The sequence below is a fragment of the Oncorhynchus gorbuscha genome, linkage group LG19 (genome assembly GCF_021184085.1).
Source record: "Oncorhynchus gorbuscha isolate QuinsamMale2020 ecotype Even-year linkage group LG19, OgorEven_v1.0, whole genome shotgun sequence".
NCBI lineage: Eukaryota > Metazoa > Chordata > Actinopteri > Salmoniformes > Salmonidae > Oncorhynchus > Oncorhynchus gorbuscha.
The window spans coordinates 31373011-31382167 of NC_060191.1; positions in this window are offsets into that span (position 1 = coordinate 31373011).

Consider the following 9157-nt stretch of genomic DNA (forward strand, 5'->3'; position numbering starts at 1 on the left):
TAGAATGGCCCATACTGAAGAGTGTCGGCTAGAGTGGTGTAAAGCTCGCCGCCATTGGACTCTGGAGCAGTGGAAACACATTCTCTGGAGTCATGAATCACACTTCACCATCTGGCAGTGTGACGAACAAATCTGGGTTTGGCGGCTACCAGCAGAAAGCTCCCTGCCTAAGTTTAGTGGTGGAGGAATAATGGTTGGGGGGCTGTTTTTCATGGTTCGGGTTAGGCCCCTTAGTTCCAGTGCATTATTAGCCCTATGTTCACCTGAATGCCAAAGTCTGTTTATTTGTTGCTTTCTTGCTAAACAAGTCACCTGTTATGCACATTTTGTCATTTCAATTTTGACATTTATTTTTTTCCTCATTTAGGAGACTTCGTAGTCACAGCAATTTGTTTTAACTACTGTGTTATTTTTTTGAAAGGGGAATTCACATATAACACATTTATGTATTAGACCAACAATTGTAATTGTAACCCTTAAATTTAAAAAATGTAGTGCCGTGGAATTCCAAAGTCTTTACTGCAACTGTCATTTTGAAAATGACCATGTTAGTCATTTTTTTGTTTCAGGTAAAAACAAATCATATGAAATGTTTTACTATGTCTGTAAAATGTTGTGCAGATGAGTAGTTGACTACCTTGAATTTCAAAATATTAGCTTGTATGTATTGTCAACCTAAAAAGGATGAAAGTTGTATTACTTAAAGGAAAACTCTACCCCAAAACTATAATTGTATTTGTTTAATTTGTCCATTGTTGATATGTTGCATGTCATCAATTAAATTGGACTAATGAAACAAACTCAAATAAAATCTAATTTTATTTGTCACATGCACCGAATGCTTAAATGTTCCTTTCAGCAAATGTTTGTAAAACAATTGTTGTCCAATATTTATTTAATTTTTTAATTTTTATTATGTAACTGTTTTACTCTGTTCTCCAGACCCACCTAAACTTAAATTATTTAATTTGACTACATTATATATATTTTTATGCAACACATTTAGCCAATGCCTGTAATACCAATGATTCAATACCATAACCTGTACGAATTAATATTGTACATATTTAAGATATCGGATAGCAATCCCAAAGTAAAGACATTCTATTGAATTGTCAGAATATGAATATAGAGCATATATTTTCAATTGTATCTAGGAGGATAAGAAAAATGCTTGAAATTTTTGGTGAGATGAAATGTTAGTTCAATGTTCAAGACTTCTGTTAAGTATTTGTTTCTTGTTTCTGAAATTATACCAGGATTCCAATCCAAATGTGTACATTGACACATCTCCTTGTTACATGCGTATGCTTGTTATTCCACCAATAAACTCTGGTTTGCCTAAAAAGTAGTTGTGATCCATTTATTCTGAGGAACACTAAAGAACCTTCCTGCTAACACTAAAAAGGGGCATGATTTACTGCGATGTTTGAGAGGTGACAATCTTAAAACAACACTTTCCCTAGAACTATAGCCATAAGATGTATTGAAATATGCATAATGAATTGTACTTCTAAAGCTTTAATTTACAGAAAAAAAATATATATAATGAGTAATTGTAATTCGCTCTGGATAAGAAAAGCTTAACGACTAAAATGTAAATGTATGTACAAAGGTATAACACAACCCTATATTCAGGCTTATCAAAATGAAAAACTTTACTTCTGTGACCTTCTTAGTTGTGATTGATGCTATTAAAAAGAGGATCCCATCAGCTTTCTATAGGCTAGGCCTACTATATTGATTTCTCAACTTTCCTAATATTATACTGTTTCAAGACAGGTGCATGATGGTCCTACATGAAAACAGATTTCATACATATACTCAGGGGGGGAAAACGTCCCTTTTTCAGGACCCTGTCTTTCAAAGATCATTTGTAAAAATCCAAATAACTTCACAGATCTTCATTGTAAAGGGTTTAAACAATGTTTCCCATGCGTGTTTAATGAACCATGAGGAATTAATGAACATGCACCTGTGGAATTGTCGTTAAGACACTAACAGCTTACAGACAGGTCACAGTTAGGGTCCCTGCTCATCTGTGTGAACGTGCCTTAGTCCATGCTGCAAGGAGAAATGAGGACTGCAGATGTGGCCAGGGCAATAAATTGCAATGTCCGTACTGTGAGACGCCTAAGACAGTGCTATAGGGAGACAGGACAAACAGCTGATTGTCCTTGCAGTGGCAGACCACGTGTAACAACACCTGCACAGGATTGGTACATCCGAACATCACACCTGCAGGACATGTACAGGATGGCAACAACAACTGCCGGAGTTACACCAGGACGCACAATCCCTCAGTGCTCAGACTGTCCGCAAGGCTGAGAGAGGCTGGACTGAGGGCTTGTAGGCCTGTTGTAAGGCAGGTCCTCACCAGACATCACCGGCAACAATGTTGCCTATGGGCACAAATCCACCGTCGCTGGACCAAACAAGGATTGGTAAAAAGTGCTCTTCACTGACGAGTCGCGGTTTTGTCTCACCAGGGGTAATGGTCGGATTCGCGTTTATCACCGAAGGAATGAGCTTTACACCGAGGCCTGTACTCTGGAGGTGGAAGGTCCATCATGTTCTAGGGCGGTGTGTCAAGGCATCATCTGACTGAGCTTGTTTTCATTGCAGGCAATCTCAACGCTGCGTGTTACAGGGAAGAAATCCTCCTCCCTCATGTGGTACCCTTCCTGCAGGCTCATCCTGACATGACTCGCCAGCATGACAATACCACCAGCCATACTGCTCGTGCGTGATTTCCTGCAAGACAGGAATGTCAGTGTTCTGCCATGGCCAGCGAAGAGCCCGGATCTCAATCCCACTGAGCACGTCTGGGACCTGCTGGATCAGAGGGTGAGGGCTTGGGCCATTCCCCCCAGAAATGTCCGGGAACTTGCAGGTGCCTTGGTGGAAGAGTGGGGTAACATCTTACAGCAAGAACTGGCCAATCTGGTAACATCTTACAGCAAGAACTGGCCAATCTGGTGCAGTCAATGAGGAGGAGATGCACTGTAGTGCTTAATGCAGTATCTGGTGTGGCCACCAGCTGACTGTTACTTTTGATTTTACATTTACATTTAAGTCATTTAGCAGACGCTCTTATCCAGAGCGACTTACAAATTGGTGCATTTACCTTATGACATCCAGTGGAACAGCCACTTTACAATAGTGCATCTAAATCTTAAAGGGGGGGGGGGGTGAGAGGGATTACTTATCCTATCCTAGGTACTCCTTAAAGAGGTGGGGTTTCAGGTGTCTCCGGAAGGTGGTGATTGACTCCGCTGTCCTGGCGTCGTGAGGGAGTTTGTTCCACCATTGGGGGGCCAGAGCACATACAGTACATACAGCACAGTACATACAGCACATGCATACAGTACATACAGCACAGTACATACAGCACAGCACATACAGCACATACAGCACATACAGCACAGTACATACAGCACAGTACATACAGCACAGTACATACAGTACATACAGCACAGCACATACATACAGTACACACAGCACAGTACAGTACATACAGCACATACAGTACAGTACATACAGCACATACAGTACATACAGCACATACAGTACATACAGCACAGTACATACAGCACAGTACATACAGCACAGTACATACAGCACATACATACAGCACATACATACAGCACAGTACATACAGTACATACAGTACATACATACAGTACATACAGCACAGTACATACAGTACATACAGTACATACATACAGCACAGACAGTACATACAGTACATACAATACATACAACACAGTACATACAGAACAGTACATACAGTACAATACATACACACAGTACATACAGCACAGTACATACAGCACAGTACATACAGAACAGTACATACATACAGTACATACAATACATACAACACAGTACATACAGAACAGTACATACAGTACAATACATACAGAACAGTACATACAGAACAGTACATACAGAACAGTACATAATGTACAGCATATACACACAGTACATACAGCACAGTACATACAGCACAGTACATACAGAACAGTACATACATACAGTACATACAATACATACAACACAGTACATACAGAACAGTACATACAGAACAGTACATACAGTACAGTATATACAAACAGTACATACAGCACAGTACATACAGAACAATACATACAGTACAGTACATACAGTACATACAATACAGAACAATACATACAGTACAGTACATACAGTACAGTATATACACACAGTACATACAGTACAATACATACAGAACAGTACATACAGTACAGTACATACAGTACATACAGTACAGTACATACAGTACAGTATATACACACAGTACATACAGCACAGTACATACAGAACAATACATACAGTACAGTACATACAGTACAGTACATACAGCACAGTATATACACACAGTACATACAGTCAAGGAAAAATATGATAATATTTCAACTAGGTCAAAGTACTAAATGTTCAGGGACACATTATTCCATTTCTGTTAGTCACATGTCTGTGGAACTTGTTTAGTTTATGTCTCAGTTCTTGAATCTTATGTTCATACAAATATTTACACATGTTAAGTTTGCTCAAAATAAACGCAGTTGACAGTGAGAGAACATTTCTTTTTTTACTAAGTTTATAGTATTTTGTATATGTAAAGACGAGATTAAATCAAGAATAGTCTGATGGGTGGCAATTTTAGCCCATCACTTATGAATTATACCCAGTGTAAGGCAAGAAACAATGGCTTTTTTACAATATATTTGTTTACTTTTTCGAATCATAGTCGCACACCTCATGAAGCCTAGCCCATGGGCCTATATGTTTTGATATGGGTTGTAATCATAATCAAAGTGGCCAAATAACTTCTTAAAATTAAGCATATTAATCCAGGGGTGTAGAGCCTAACTGGCATACATAAGCAGTACGATTTTCAAGTTTGCGGAAGATAATTCTCACCATAAAAATGCACCTTTATAATAAAAGCTTCACATGCATAATCGCATTTGTGGTCACTATTGATAATTGTGTTTTCCCACTAATGGAACATTCACGCTTATAGCCTACTGCCGTGTGCGCATTGCTGTGCTTATAATGTGAAGAAATAGACTAATAGTTTCTCACATTTTAAGCTAAACGTTCTGATCTGTTGCATTGAGTAAAAATGTTTTTTTTTTCATGCTAGTGGTTGTATTAATTTGGGATCTATTGCATCCCACAACTGTCCCGGACTATGTTTTAGAAAATGTATTTCTCGAATAGAATAGGTTGACTTTTGTACGATGGGGAATAGTAGATTGACATAGGCTATTGCTTTTGCTGTTCGTTAGGCCTACTCATCTTGTTGGCTGATGAAATGTAAATGTGGACTGTTTTTCCAATATCTTCAATATGCACCTCAGGATTGGATAAGGACGCACGCAAGTCCCCAAAGTGTCTGTCTTCACTTGTAGCCTGTGAGAAAGACCCGATAATGTGATGGAGAGCCATGTGAGTGAGAGGTGCAGCACTCAGGGAGAAGGGAACAATGGCCACTGGCCGCAAAAGGCATGGAATGTTTTTGGGGTGCATTACGGCCACACAAAGGGGATACCGCTGGGAAATTGTAGGGGGATTAGTTGGACCGCAGAGTGAAGGAAAAGCAGCCAACAATTGCTCAGCATATACGGGAACATCTTCAAATCTGTTGGAAAAGCATTCCAGGTGAAGCTGGTTGAGAGAATGCCAAACTACTTTGAAGAACCTCAAATGTTAAATATATTTTGACTGGTACTGTAAATCTAACAAGACTCCAGATACACTATAACTCCTTTGGCAGGTAACCTGCCCCGAAGATGCAGGTAACTTCCAACGTGGGCAGTTTTTGCCAGATCCAGTGCACCCTTCTTCTGTTCTTCATTTGCACAATTAACCATAACAAGATCTCTTCTCTTCTAGATCTCTTCTAGTCACCTTGATTGACTAAACCTTTCCCACTGCTCTCTTCACAGTCCAAATATCCCAAATGAACCCCCTTGTCCAAAAAACGCGCTCCAACAAGAAATGCACTATTGGACCGGTCCTTGTCTTCCACTATAACTTTTGTTTGTTTTGTTCCATTCTTTGACTTCACCATTTTCACCACCTGGAGGACCCAGGTGAGGTTTTCAAAAATAAATTCCCAAAAGTATTTTCTGGTCTAGGAAGGATAGAAGGTGACTACAAAATCTGCCTGAAAGAGGATGCTATCCCCTATGCCCTTACCCCCCCCCCCCACCCCACCGTGGTCCTTCTGTAGCTCAGTTGGTAGAGCATGGCGCTTGTAACGCCAGGGTAGTGGGTTCAATTCCCGGGACCACCCATACGTAGAATGTATGCACACATGACTGTAAGTCGCTTTGGATAAAAGCGTCTGCTAAATGGCATATATATATATACCTTGTGCCTATCCCTTTATTGGCCAGAGTAAATGAAGAGTTGGGGAGGATGGAAGAAATTGGGTCGGTGTCTAAAATAGAGAGTCCCACAGATTGGTGTGCAGGGATGGTAGTGGTCCCAAAAGCCAATGGGGACATAAGGATCTGTGTGGACATGACTAACTTGAATGAGGCACTCTGCAAAGAGAGACACATCATACCATCAGTGGAGCAGTCACTGGCTCAGTTGGATGGCTCACAAGTCTTCACAAAGCTGGATGCCCGCTCAAGTTTCTGGCAGATACCGCAGAGAGTAGGGAGCTCACAACGTTTATAACACCGTTTGGCTGTTGCTGTGTTAATGTTTTGCCATTTGGAATCGCTTCCGGTCCTGAGCACTTCCAAAGACGCATGTCCCAGCTGTTGGATGGGCTGAGTGGCATCATAGTCCACGCGGACAATGTGCTCGTGTGCGGAAGCGACAGAGCAGAACAGGATGTAAGGCTCACAGCAGTTCTGACCCAACTCCAGGAGACTGGCCTGACACTAAATGAAAAACGCACTTTTGCACAGTCAGAGGTCTTGTTCTTGGGACACAAAATCAGTGCAGCTGGAATAGAGCCGGACCCGGAAAAGATCAGTGCCATCACAGATATGCTCAGACCCCAGAATGTGGCTGAAGTCAGGACCTTCTTAGGCATGGCCACATATGTGGGTAAGTTCTTCCCACAGTTTTCAGGTACAACCAAACCCCTGAGAGACTTACTAGCCAAAGAGAATGACTGGTCATGGGGTCACATGCACGAGGTGGCTTTTGACAAAATCAAAGGAGACCTGGCCTCACAGAGAGTGCTGTCCCAGTATCGTCCCCACGCTAAGACAAAGGTATCAGCAGATGCATCATCCTTTGGGCTAGGGGCAGTCCTCACACAGATGCAGGACAACATGGAGTGGCGTCCAATAGAATACATCCCCCGAAGCTTATCCGACACAGAGCAAAGGTATGCTCAAGTGGAGAAGGAGGCGTTGGCTATCACATGGGCATGTGAAAGGCTCAGCCAATACCTTATTGGCCTGCAGTTTACAGCAGAGACTGACCACAAACCACTGTTGGCTCTGTTAGGGACAAAAGCACTGGACGACTTGCCTCCCAGAGTTCTACGCTTCTGCCTCAGATTACTGAGGTTCACCTACAAGATGGTGTATGTGCCAGGGAAGGCACTGATCACAGCAGATGAACTCTCCAGGGCCCCAATCAAATGTCCATTATCAGAGGAGGAGCAATGTCTAGAGGGTGAGGTACAGGTGTCCATTAATGCAATAAGGGACAGCCTACCTGCATCTCAGACCAAACTGCAGCAGATTGCAGAGGAGCAACAACGAGACCCCATCTGCCGACAGATAGTGCAGCAGTGCAAAAAGGGATGGAGGAACTGCCTCAGCTTATTGGGTGCACCAAAGTGACTTCCACTGTAATGGAGACCTTCTCATGAAAGGACAACGGATAGTTATCCCAGAGACTCAACCAGAAATGCTAGACAGAGTGCATGAGCGACACATGGGGATAACCAAATGCAGACTGAGGGCTCAACAGTCGGTGTGGTGGCTTGGTCTGAGTACTCAGATTGCCAAGTTGGTGGCCCAGTGTGAGGTCTGTACAAAATGTCAACCTTGTCATCCAGAGCCACTGATGGCAACGGAGCTGCCAAAACGGCCATGGCAAAAGGTAGGGGCAGATATGTTCTATTGGAAAAAATTACACTTATCTGCTAGTGGTAGATTACTATTCAAGATACATTGAAATAGCAAAGACACCCATAACCACATCAGCTGGTGTTAATGGATTAAAGTCCATTTTTTTCCAGGCAAGGGGTCGCTGAGGTCCTGGTTACAGATAACGCTCCCCAGTTCTCTGCAAGCTCCTTTTCTGTTTTTGCCGCAGAATATGACTTCACACGTGACCTGTAGCCCCTACCATGCACAGAGTAATGGTGAGGCAGAGAGAGCTGTGAAAACAGTCAAGGAACTGCTGAAAAAGAACAAGGATCCATACAGGGCTCTGTTAGCTTACAGAGTTACACCACTGTATCATAGGCCGTCGCCTGCCGAGCTCCTGATGGGCAGGAGGCTGCCTTCCCCATTGCCTGTCTCGCTGGCTCAGCTTAACAGGAAGGCCTTCGCTGAGAGGGACAAATGGCTGAAACAAAACACAAACTGGAAACTTTATTCGGAGACACCGTGCCACGGAGAGGCCAGAGCTGACCGCAGGTCAACATGTGTGGATTACAAACTCAAAGACACCAATAATAGTGCTGAGGAAAGAGGATGCCCCACGCTCCTATGTGGTGGACACAGGCTCAGAAGAGGTAGGAAGGAACAGAACACACCTCAGAGCTCTTCCAGATCTACCAACCACACAGACTGAGGCCACAGAAAATGCATTAGAGGGGGTGAAGGAGAGATAATGCTCACAGAGCCACAAGCGCACCAAAAAAGGGATGTGAAGCCACCAGAGTGGCTGAAAGACTATGTTACGTGAAGAGAAAACATACTGTTGGGGACCATACCCAGCAAAAAGAGACTGTTCCTAAGTTAATGTTCATACTGTTTCAGGATGTGAAGTAGCGTGTTAGAGAATAACCCTGGTTTCCAAATTGCATTTCAGTTATGGTTCAGTGGTTATGCATGTTGAGTTCTTGTTCATGGGAAAGGGAAAGATGTAGTAGGATGTTCCTTGGGGGTATCCGTACCTATGTATGACATGCGAGGGTTAG